The following is a 13,414-nucleotide window of genomic DNA, read 5'->3' on the forward strand; positions in this document are numbered from 1 at the left end:
CAAAAGAACATAAAAAAAGTAATATAAAAATTGTTGAAAATTCCTTGATTGTCAAGAAGCAGACGAAGAGTTTTCAATAAAGCCACGTTTCCGAATTATAACTGGATGATTATAATTCTTGAAATAGTTCAAAATGAGGTCCTAAATGAAAAATAAATTAAATTTCTTAATTAAAGTCGGTTAAAATTGCAATAAAGTAATTTTTTTTATTTTAATTTTAATTATTAAAGATATAATCTGTTCCAGCGTGACCCTAAAACGCAAAAGATACTGTAAAAACAAACAATATAAAATAGTATAACTATCTATTTTTAAACTTTATATTGTTTATTTTTGCAGTATTTTTAGTTTCAGAGTCACGTCGGAGAAGATTATATTTTGACGATCAATTAAAATTTTTTAAAAAAAATTTAAAGTTATTTTACTTTATAGCGCTTTTAACAGATTTTAATTTATTTTTTTATTTAGACCTTTCTTTGGAATTACCTTAAAAATGTATAATCGTCCAGATATAAAACAGAGTCATTCAAATATCAACCAGCTCATAGTCAGACTGAATTGAACTAAATAATACTGCAAGGTATGCAGGCATAAACATGTCAAGACTTCTTACTGATCGATAGCGTTGCCTGTAAGTGTTCTAGAAACTGAACTAGAGTTCAGTTCCTAGAATTTTAGAAGGTAGTACATTTGGTAGGTGCTTTACTACAGATGGTACTTTTTGTGGAAAGAAGGTATACTGAAATTTAGAAGGCAAATACTCTAATTTAGGATGTGTCCTAGTCTTTTAGATTAAAATACAAGTATGAAAATGACAACGAATTTGTCAATCTAGCACTTGCAAAGCACAAACGAGAAAAACATTGACCAGAAGATTCATTTATGCACAAAAGATGAAGCGAAAACCGAAGAACAGAAACATAACAGATCGTTTCAGAAGATGTCCCGAAGAACTGACACTGATTCCCAACGATACATAGGAAAGCATTTAGATAAAATTTTAGATTTCCGCTAATGTCTCAAACTTAGAATCAATAAAATGACCAATGTAAAGAAATCACTATAAGGCTCTTGGATATCATTCATTGCAAGATAACATAGAAGACATCACTATTATAGAAAAATATTGTGAATTTTTTTTTTTTTTTTTGGTGATTGTCAGAGAAATAGAATTCTTGCATTCGATAACGGAGCTTTCAAGTTATGTCCATTACAGTTTGATCAGCTTCACAGTATGAATGTACATAACAGAATTTCAATTGATGTAAGAAACATAATGCCAGTTTATGTGCGTTTTTCCCACATTAAAAATGAAAAATCATAAGACAAAAGTTTTTCTTTCTCCAGTAAGAATCACTATGGTCCCCAAAATAGTTTGGCACCGATTTTGAATTATCTGCAATTAGGGTTGCTAAAATAGTTTTTTTTTTTTTTTTTTTTTTTTTTTTTTTTTTGTTAAATTGAAGGGCTACAACTTCTGTTATAACCAGTGCTTGTGGAAAAAGGTGCAGAACTCTAGAAAACCACTGTAAAAGTGATCCAGAAATTAAATCTCCCATTCTAATATGCTCTGCCACTAGGTCACATCAGTTCGAAAACATTTAGACGAAACGTTAAGTATAATGGAAAGATCTCCTCAGAAAGAAGAAAGAGTAATTTTCAATAGTTATATGCTAGGAAATGACGTTATTGATGACATATTGAAACTGTTGTCATGAAAGCCATAAGCCATCGAATGTTTTTGGAAGCTGGAATGGTGAAATATATAGAAGCTTTAAGGTACGTCACCCCAAGACTAGAGATAAAAAAATAAAACAGGCATTCCCAGATTTTAAAAACAGGATAACTTTCATTGGAAAATGTTTAGATGGATTAAATTACGTTGTAAAATTTTAAAAACTGAAAAATAGTAAGTTACGCTAAAGCAAATTTTAGAAACTAAGCATCAACGTTAATATTAAGCTATATCATGAAATATTAGAGAATAACAAACTTCAATGTAATAAAAACTAGGACCTTTTGTTGCATTTTTGAAGTAAGTGTTGCATTATTTTAATTTATTAAACTGACAGTGTAGTTAGCATTTTATTTTAAGTTTTTATTTACTCATATTTTCCCAAATTTCTTTCAAAATACTAAAGAAACGGCAGTGAATTCTCTTGGCACTGAGCAGAATGGTACTGAATTAAGTCTAAGTCTCTAGAATATATTGATGGACACAAACAGTGAAATAACGTTTATTTAATATGTTTTATACTAATTTCTGAGCACCAAATTCTGATATGCATTTATCACATTTGTTATTAATTATATTACTCGTAATATTCAAGGTAATGCTTTCTCAGATAAAATGGGAATTTGTAATCATTTCGAGGGGGTTGAGCAAAAGTTGCAAAATATTCAGCAAATTTTATAAATGTCATTTTAAAGCTACGTTTTGGAACTTATTGAGTTCAGTGTTGCTTAGAGTTTTCTAACGGAGGTTAATAACGTGTACTTTCACACATTATTTAATAATTATAATAACAACATAGTATATAGAAGTGGCTTTCACTATTTTTATTTTAATCTTAAAATAGACATATTTAAATAACAGAGTATCAATGTGAATGACTATTAAAATAAATTATGCATTTACAATTCCTAAAGTGAATTATATTTCATTTGAAAATCATCTGTTTTTGTGGTTAGTACACAAAAGTTACATTTAATTGTGCAGTATTTAGTTGTTTCTATTTTTGTAGCTAAGCAGTCAGATTTTTATTCAATATAATGTACATTGGGAAGTGCATCTACCTGAAGTATTTTTGAAAATGATTATTTATAGCGAACTTAACGTTGATTCCTAATAAGGAAATAATATCAATACTCAATATTTTAATTTTGAAAAGATGAAATTTATGACAAAATATTAGTAATTGTTAAGATTTTTAAATGCGATACAAGCTGCCTAGTGGCATATCTTGAAAATGTGTAAAATGAGGTTAAAAGCTTCCACTAAAATAATGCAAAATAAAACAAAAATCATAATATTTATGCAATGTTGTTTTCGTATAAATCATATCCCAACAAGATAAACCACAATAAAAATGTGCTAGTATGTTCTTTAAAGCCCCATCTACATGAGAAGATATATCTCCGAAGAAGTATCTCTGCACATTTGCGGCGCCTACGCCAATCTACACAGGAAAACGTATCTTCGATGCGTTAGATACGTGGCTACGGCGCCTATACCGGGAGGTGTGAAAACTGTGCATGACGGAATACATTGTCGTCAAAGACATGTATGGCGCCAGTCAATGAAATTACGTATGGAAATCACGTGCCCGTAAAGCAATGGGGGATACTTTCAGTGTTTAGCTTTACTGAAGAATATATGGTGCAAATCATTTAGAGCTTTTGTCGTTATTTTAACACAGTGAATTTATGATGCGATATTTCTTTTGGATTATAATTTCCAATTGATTTCAATATAAATACAATATCCCCCCTTAATAGAAGTATTTTACTATTGTAAGCTACAGAGCGATATATTTTTTCTTCAGTTTTTAGCATTAACTAAATCTGCTAGAATATTTTTACAGAGATTACTACATTTTTTATGCTCGGAGAAGTCTAACAAGCAAGAAAAGCTTAATTTTTACATCTATTTGTATTTGAGTATATTTCCCATTTTCTGTTGCTAATGGATTTTTAATTTTGGGCTCAGGTTTAAGTAGTTGGATCGCTTAATGCGTTTACCGAAGTGATTAAATTTCCCATGAGCCAGATGACTGTGAGTTCGAATGTAATTGATCTATTTTTCTGATTTTTTCCACTAAACATAACTCTATTGTTGTTTCTGTAATTAACAGAGTTCTGTTGATATAAAAATTATTAAAGTTTTTTGGTATAACATGTAATTATTTTACATTATTTTATTATTATATATAAAATATTATTACTTTCGCTCTTTTATTATTATGCACAAAATTTTATGTTAATTAATTAATTACATTTTATGTTATATATGAAAGAATCTATTTAATTTCTTCTTTTATGTAAATAAATGAGAATATTATGCATCTATATATCTATTTACCCGCTTCATTAATTTTATTTCTTTTTAAATTGTCATTTAAAATTTTTTTAAATTTTTTATTTAATTTTTTTAAGTTGTCATTTAGTTTTCGTATTTTGCCTTTTTTTCTTTTTTATTGCCATACTTAGTCACTGTTACTTTCTGTCTACTATTAAGCCTTCTTTTTAATTATTGCTTTATTATTACTACTATTATTATTACAACTTATTTAAAAAATTAAGTCCCGAAAAATCAAGGCATTGAAATTTTTGCAAATTATTATGTTGTGAGAGCGATGGAGGTCTCCTATTGAACACAAATGCGAAAAGTAAAAAAAAAAAAAAAAAAAAAAAAAAAAGTAGTCATGTTATCTGCTTTGACTGTTCTGATTGGCTTAATAGCTCAGAGCAACTTGGATAAAAAATCTCCCTGTGTGGACGAAATGCGGTTAGGCGACATGTTTGTGACGGAGACTTGTTCGGAGATATGTCTCCTCGTGTAGACGAGGCTTGATTTATAAAAGGGGGCGTAAAAACACAGATTGAGTTATAACTGAAATAACTGGATACCGGAATTGGGCTGAGGCTAAAATGGGAACAAAACTGTAAAGGCTGTTTGAGGAACGGGGCTCATTGGGCACCAAGCCCTCCGAGGCAGTTTTTTATACAAGCGCGTCCAAAGCTTTATCTCTATTCTTTGTCCTATTTTTAATCCATACTGGATAATAGAAATATGTCTGAGCTTTTACCAAAGGCAGTGTCATGAAAATTCGGAGCTCTATAGGCATATCGGCAAAACCCCATATCAGAGATAATGCATAATATCAAAATTCAGCGGAAACAATATGTAATACAATTTTAAATTAAAGCTTACGGGCCTTAAACGGGCATTACATAACATTACATAACAAAATAATTTCGAAGGTTTGCGAAAATTTAAAAAAAAAAAAAAAAAAAAAAACAGAGAAATTTTCTCATCATCCATGCGGTACTATGATCTTCGGTTTCAAAAACTCCACAGGCTTGCTCAATTAATTTGTTTCATTAATATCTATGTGTATATTCAATGATTTCAATTTTTATTGAAACAATAATGCAACTTTGTGAAGTTTTAAAAAACATATTTTGTCATAACTTTTTAAAAAATCAAATTTCATATATAATTCAAGGCACTTATCGCGAATAAAGTAACACTGCATAAAATTCTACCTGAACGTGAAGGCGTAGTAGTTCTTTTAGTTGTCATTACGTTAATAAAAAACTTAGAACTGAACTGCGTGCGTCTGTGTGTATGCAAACACTTACAACATCACTGAAAATTTCACTTCCGCGTTCTCTTCCTATCAGTACGCAAAAATAATACTCTCCATCCCCCCCCCCAAGTTTTGATAACCTTCTCTTCACTTCCTGTATCCTTTTTCACATGAAATGAATGACAGTCGCCGTTCCCCGGCCCCCTGTTCATGACGATGTAACTGAATAAAAGTTGCAAACTCTACTAACAGGTTAGATGATTGTCCTCGTTGCACAACCGATTCATAAAGAACAAGGAAAAGCAGTCCAATCCTTCTTGGAGCCTCTTCTGTCCCAGCTGATGAAGAATTCTGGGGGGAGATGAAAAAGGCAGATGGCGGCAGATGGCGGGGCCTACATTTCATTCCCCCTTTTTATTCAAGGACGGGGGTTCACGTGTCAGTAGGGAAACCGCTCTTCAGGTCGAAGACCCCCAAGAGATGCCACACTGTCTTTTCAGTATCTCATCTCCGCCGTTTAGCGGTCATACCGTGGTATGCCAGGTGCTATCTCGATATATCAACCCACTAGTAAAAATAGGTCAAATACGGCATGCCAGATTCTGAAGCCTGTTCAATTCTTTCTTGAGTTCTTTTGAATTGGCGACTATCGAAATTCTACATGAGATGGACTTCTTCCAGTTACTTTGGCAAATTTATCCAAATACCTAGCTGGAATTAATGTACAAATGATGAAAATAATTTTCATATGAATGTGCGTGTTCAGAAAACTGTTAAGCCAAAGAAACAACTGCAGACTATTGAGCCGAAGGATGCCAATGAAATAACTGCAGTATGTTAAGCAAAGCAATAAATGTAGACTATTAATTGATCCAAGCAGAACTACTGAGGAAAAAAAAAAAAATAAATACGGGCAGTGTAAATTAACATTCAACTGTACTAAAAGTTTTTAAAAGAACTTATCATATAGTTACAGATAGGTATAAAAAATCTCACATAAAATAAATGATAAATAAAAATTAGCTTAAGTACCCTTTTAAACCATATTAATTTCTATTGATAAAATTCAGTTGCCAACCTAAAATAACTCGATAAACTTGCACAAATGTATTAAGAATAGCCAGAAAAACTGGTACAGATGAGTGTACACATAACACGTCATAACGCACATTATTGACTATATCTGTCAATGCAAAGGCATGAAACGATGAACACAAGCTACATCTATTTCAACCATCTGTTCGGAGTTGAAGGTAAGTTTTAATTTTCTGTGACTACAAGGATCATGGCAAAACTTTAAATTTACAACAATAACCGGCAGTAAAAAGACTGGATGAACATGACTAGAATGAGCTGCCAAAGAATCATTTGACGTGAAGGGGTTGAGCACAGCCTAAAATAACTTGGCAAAACACAGCTGCGGTCTCAATATATATCAACTTAAGGACTGTGGAACATTCTCGTCATGGCAGGCTTGAGGGTCCTATACCCAATTAAAGCATCGCTTATGCAGGCTTAAATTTTCTTAAGAAATCTAAGCCTAACATGACCAGTTAGGATGTAATGTGATCGGCCCAGTTAGGATACTGGACTCTTGACAACAGATAACGGAAAGCTTGTTCTGCGTCTAGCAACACACATATCAATGAATGACAACAAAATGACGACCGGCCTGTTAACTCTGGAGCAGTCTGTGGGATATTTTCATCTTTATTCAGTTACCAGTGCTTACAAGGAAACTCATAAGCCAGAAGGCAAATGACTTTGAAGCACATGGACTTGAATAAAACTTATGCTAAAACAAGTCGCCTATCAGCCACAAACAGCAATGAAAGACCAAAATAAATGATGTTTTCAGCTAAAAGATATTTTGCAGGCCATGTGGTAGAAGCAGGTAGAGGTCTTAACCCATTTACGCGCTCTGTGTTCGTGAGTGGTTAGACGAAACATTTTCATACAGTTAGATCGGAAGACGTGAGCCAGTGAAATGGCCACATCGCTCTCCGGACCTGATACCAGAGGACTGCTTCATTTAAAATAACTGAATGATACAGTCTATCCGTTACATTTAAAAAACGTACGATTAAAGTGATAATCAATAATGTTTTTAGAGTTCGCTCTGTGTGACTTTGTATCACATAAGCAATATTTAAAATACTGTAATCTGAGAATTCAAAAATAAAGTAATTATGCTAGAATGACTTTTATGATAATATATATTAATGAATTTTAAGAAACGAAATTCCATTAGCGAAATTTCACTGAATTCAGCGTGCCTCTTTAAATCAATGGAAAACGGAAAGAGGATTATTATATATGTTTATGATTTCTGAATACAAGAAGTGCTGTATAAGTGTCCCGCTGAATAATTCCAGCTCAAATATTCTTGTAGATAAGATAGCTGAAATTCTTTTCTTGGAAGCCAAATTATCTCTTTACCTTACGATAAAAATCTTGTGTGTTATTTTGCGCATGATCCGGGCAAGAAGTTCTGAAAGAATGGAAAAAAAATTGTTTTCTATTTTCCACAATAAAGTTTTAACTGCATTGTGATTATTGCATTAGTAATACCTATTGCATTTAGATCTAAAACTTAAAGTAACGATTTTATTTATCATTACAGGAGGATTATTTAAAGGCAATATTATCATTACAATAAGAATGTTGCAGAGAAATATGCCAGTGAGTGTTTAGTATAAATAAGAGGCATTTAAAAAAAAATCGATGATCCTTTTATTTCCCTACCCTTCGCAGCTAATGCAAACTTTTTGTATGAATATATAAACTGCAGAGCTCATTTACAAGCACTATTTTCGAATTTTTGTAAAGATGTGAATTTAAAATCATTATTAACTAAAGGATGATGTTTCTCTTTTGATAAGGCATAACAAACTAGCTTTAAAAAACTGTTAAATTTAATGTGGATTAAAAATTCAACTTCCAACTAGCTCATCAGCAGGCGAGCGTGTTTCACTGCGACATAGAAGTCATCGATTTCTAATATCTTTTTAAATTGTCGAGGACCGAATGCACTCCCACAGAATCGTTTAACTCAGTAACAGTTAATGACTCATTTTGTCTTTCTTGATGCATTTAAATATGTGAAGTGAGCGCTACTTTCATTTTTAACTATGAGGAATCGATGAAGATTATCCATCAGGTTAATGAAAAAAGAAAAGAAACTTAAGCAAAAGGGAAAAGGGATGTTTCGGTGTCAGCTTTTTCTCCTCAGCTACTCATCATTTCCTACAGCTTCAGGGGGTAATGCGGTTAGTCTTTTATTTAGTTGTTAAGTATTTAGTTTTAGTTTATAAATATACAAAACTGGTTTCATTCAAGGCTTGGTATTTATCACTATTTTCTATACTTTTTGTTCTTTAACTTCAAAAATACGTTAAAAATAATCAATCAAAAAAATGTATATATTTATTTTTCGAGTTTAGGAAAGGAGAGGGGAAGGATCTTCTAGCAATGGTGAAAGGGATACACGGGGCAAAAACGTTTGAGAAACACTGTACTTGCATAATGACAAATCATGGTTTTAAGCACTTGTTTACTATGGAGCTGTTTTGGCACTTGTGCTGAACGCGTGAACACCAGTTCTGTATCAGAGTACTGAAGTACCGTCCGTGTATTAATGTACGTAGGCAAATCCAAACCTTACAAAACTCTTATTAAAAGAACTGAAGAACTTTATTTCTACTCTTTCAGAGAAATTTTCTCTTTCAGCTTTCTTGGCCAGCATAGCGAAATGGGCACTTTGTTCTAACGATCTTCAAAGCAACATCGTCTCCGCATGAGACATGGAGAACTAAAAAATAAACAAACAAATGCTCATAGTCAGAGTTACTATTCCTTACTTTCGAAAGATCACTGACATGGGGGACTGTGCGTCAATGGCTTTATCACCGTTGCGTCACAAAACAGAATATTTGACGCGAAATGAGACGGGGAAAATATCTTTGCCAAGATTCAGCTTTTTACGATAAATCGGCTTTAGCTGGCAAAAACGCGATGAATGGCCTTCGCCAGTATATGCTTATCAGATTTGGATCGAAATCTACCATAATATCTCGTTTGCTCTAAGGATAGGCCGCTAATATCGAATTACTTGCTCAGAAATTTTCATGACGGATGTATATGTTAAAAGTCTGGGATCTGTAACTAAGGCCTTTTCATTTATAAGTTAGCTTAATACCTCTGAGTTGTCGATTAGATTAGGCTATTTGAATATGGCAAAGCCACGAAGACTGGCTGCCTGAGAGGAGGGATGCCTTCGTAGAGGACTAGCTGAGAGAAAGTGAGTCGTAGTTTCGTTAAACAGGGAAAATCCACGAAAATCAACTATGTAGCCACCAAACCAATCAACCATACCGCTTGCCTGGGATTGAATCCAAACCGGGTCGAACTATCCGTATTCAGCGGTTTTAACCACCCGGCCACTGGTGTGGTTCTGAGTTGTCAGTAGTCAGCCTCCTCCCAGTAGTCAGCCTCTTTTAACATCTACAGAATGTTTTCACCAGTTTCTCCTATGCTCTACTCGAATAATGCGCCGTTGCACATTTTAAACATTTTGTATCTAGTCTGGAGGTAAGATTACGTTATTTGAATATGGCAACGCACAAAAAAATCTGTCCGCTTACAGGGATGAATGCCTTACTTTCTAAAGAAAACTGGTTCGTATTCACGATACACATGGGAAAAACCAACTAGGCCGCCAGCCCGTTCACCGGGAAACGAACTCCCAGGATTCAGCTGTCTTAACCATTAGGCCATTGGCTGGAGTCAAACTGGACTAAAATAAATAAACAAGGTTAGATAAGCTGTAAATTGTAAAAATAATAATAAACGCCAAACTAAAGCTGAGTTTTGGCAATTTTTATAGTACCTGAAATACAAACAAAAATTCCCCATTCGGAAGTAATCATTGCAGTTTCCCATTATCTTTAACACTTTATGGGATCTGAAATTATTTCAAATCGAAATGTCAAGCACAGACACAGCTTCAGCTTATATATATACAGAGAGAGAGAGAGAGAAAGACAGCTAGAACAGTTATGCAACTGCAAGATTTAACTTTTTATGAAATTTCCGCCCAGCAAAAGACTATTTATCAAAATGTTCATTATGATATTAAATAAAATACAAAACATTCAATACATTTAACATTAATCGCTAAAACGAGCATCTCTGATTTTACAGTTTTTCCCGAAATTTGGTCAAAATACTAGGAATTTCCATCGTTAATAATCGATGAACAAGCAGTGAAATCTTTCTCTTACTTTTCCGCGAATTTTCACACAGATGTCTGGAACTGTACCGCTGGTATTAGAAATGTTTTTAAAAAATTCTCTATTTAACTTTGATACTTATGTAACTATAAATACATAGCTAAGATCAATAGTTAAAGAAATACTTCCATGTGCCTACATTTCTCAAGCGCCCGTCTGTACACGAACAAGGAGTTTAAAATTATTGCATGACTAAATATCTTTTGAACGGCTGATCCCAAAGCTTAGGCTCCAGTTTAAAAATGAATTAAATAAGGTAGAATTCTTCAAATTGCAAGAATTTTGATCACGCTGTATCACTGTATACAAAATTCAAAATTTTATAGGAGCCCAGTACTCAAAGCATGTCAATAAGAAAAGTGTTTTCCTTAAACAAATAAATCAAATAAAAATGAAATTTCATCTACATATAATCACAATTACCTGGGACGTTATTAAAAAGTCGAAGGACAGTATATAATATTCTTAAAGGCAAATATGTATATCAAGTGTTGGAATCAAACTTTTAAAAATAACTTTTACGTTAGGGAAAAAAATCTAAAAAATGATCTCAGATATGATGGAACCTCAACATCCCACTCACAGAAAAGCTAAAACCCAAAATTGTTCTCTAACGAAATTCAGTTTTATAGAAACCATTAAACTCACACATCTTAGGAATTTTTTCCTTTCTCTGAAAGCAGTTATAGCTCATATAAGTTTGAAAAGCATTTCTCAAATTCACTTTCGCTTATTTACGTATCAGTTTTCTTCTAAAGTCCTTTAATAGGAAAATGACAAACGTCGTCTAGCTAGAATATTCTTCATAGAGGAACCGTATAAAAAGTTTAATTTTGTTTATTTTCACTATACGTTTCACTTCACCAAAATCATCATAGTCAGAAAAGCCTGGCTTGTTTCATTTATTTCTCAAATTAAAATCATGGGTTCCCAACAAAACATTCAATAGCGCAATATTTTTTGAAACAATTTGCATACTTTAGTATGCATATAATATATAAAACATCATAAAGTTATATATATATAACACATCATAAAATTAGCAAATCAATGCCAGTAGCATTCAAATAATTAGATGATGAGGGGAATGGCATTCAAAATATTTAGGAATAATTAGGAAAATAGTTTGCGATATATCGTAACTCAACCACAATTATTTAGGACCACTACTAGGTACAGGAGTCAGTTCACATTGTTTATGTATAAACATGTACATGAATTTTATAAATGAAATAGTTCTAACTTCAATATTTTTTATGAAATTTGATCTAAGGGAATCTCCTTACGTTTTCATTTAACTTCATGCTTTAGACATTCGCATGAAGGTGCTACAGGCAATTTTAAAAATAGCTGGACTAAAAATTAATCTAAATGATTCCGCAATATAGAATCCTGCTTAAACAGGTGGAATAAGTTTCAGATACTCTTAAAAGCCAGTCATTTGAGTTTCAGAAGGACTTAAAGCATAACCTTTTAAATTTTATAAACAAAAAGAAAAATAAGAACTATGAAATGGGTATTATTCACATTGCACAATATTTAAAATCATCTCTAGAAATTAGCAGTTACAAATTTTACATATTTTATTTTCCCCCTTTTATAAATTCCATAAAATCCACCCATTTACTTTCAGATGGAATTTACAGCTTCTGGTAAAACATTTGAGGAGTGAATTCTTTTCACTTCAGTTAAACACACACTGCTACTACATATGATAGTATAAAATTCTGTAAAATAATAATTCTTTAAGTTTGCTCACATTTCAAGAGCGAAAACGAGTTTATAGTGACTCGTTAAAAAATTCTCCGCTAAATGCAACTTTATCACTAATCAGCAACTTCGGAGAATTATGTTTATGACTGATTTTAGTGAGCTCCGAAACTCTTTCCCACTGTGTCAGAGACTCGTTTCCACATCTAAGAATTGCAATTAAAGGATGTACAGTGCAATAAAAACTTGAGGAGAAGAAATAAAAGTTACGTACGTCACAGCGGCGAGGTGTTCATGGTCCCCGGAGTGAATCACAAGAGTGATAATCCCATCCGAAGAGAATCTTGGAAGACGATCACAGAAATTGAATAATCCAATGTCTATGGAAAGATAAAAAAATAGTAGCAGTGTGGTTAGCGTGGTGGGTCACTGATATATCAGTGATTCCATTCGTTGTAAGAGTGAATGAAAGCGGCAGAAAGATTTTCACCCAAAGGGGCCAACGACCTTGCTATGGAGTCGACGCGCAGCTTGGCGAGGCGGAAGAAAAGTAGTGCGCCCGGGATCGCAGGAGAAGAGATGCTGCCTCCCTAACGCGGCTGAGCCGAGTGGGAAGCGATCAGGGTTCGACACACTTGTGGTGCCTATATGGGTCACTCTCGGTCATGGCCAGAATGAGAGATTTCACTAGCAGCGGGGTTCGCAGTACTCCTGGCCCACTTGGGACAACCGGTTTTGCCGGGCTTTGACCTACTTTCGAATCGCTTGCCCACCGTTATCTTTCTATTTTAGATTTGAATGGTTGCACCCTGTGTCGCTGCCCTCTCACTGCAACGCCTCCATGTCGCGACCTTTCACGATTCTTATGTCAAAGGGCTCACGACGTTCCGTTACGTAGTCACCCACGTTAACTGTTATCCTTCACTTTGTTATTGCGTCTATTTTCGGCAAACAGTTTCTTTTCTCTGTCGGTGTGTCCATTCACCACATTTAACAGCTCACTGCAACTCCCTGTTACTATTATTGTGCCGCACGCACCAACGAAGGAACATATAAAAAAATGCTCGACAGTTTACCTGTGATTCAAGTAATCTGAAGAAA

The 13,414-nt window shown here is 33.5% G+C and overlaps 1 protein-coding gene across 2 annotated transcripts in view; it reads right to left on the reverse strand.

The window, feature by feature from the left end:
• The window catches only part of LOC118181659 (hormone receptor 4-like), a 99,816-nt gene extending 86,888 nt beyond the window's left edge, over positions 1-12,928 (reverse strand). Inside the window, exons 1-2 of one of the 2 annotated variants that reach the window (XM_085809592.1) lie at positions 12,821-12,928; positions 12,588-12,693 (exon numbers count right to left, since the gene is read on the reverse strand). The gene's annotated coding sequence lies outside the window, so the exon portion shown is untranslated. Of the gene's footprint in view, positions 1-12,587 lie in introns of both variants that reach the window. The other variant, XM_085809591.1, reaches the window with a different exon arrangement.
• Between the last annotated feature and the right edge of the window lie 486 nt (positions 12,929-13,414).

Source organism: Stegodyphus dumicola, chromosome X2 (genome assembly GCF_044657685.1).
Source record: "Stegodyphus dumicola isolate Sdum_Otavi_A_Nest chromosome X2, ASM4465768v1".
Classification (NCBI taxonomy): Eukaryota; Metazoa; Arthropoda; class Arachnida; order Araneae; family Eresidae; genus Stegodyphus; species Stegodyphus dumicola.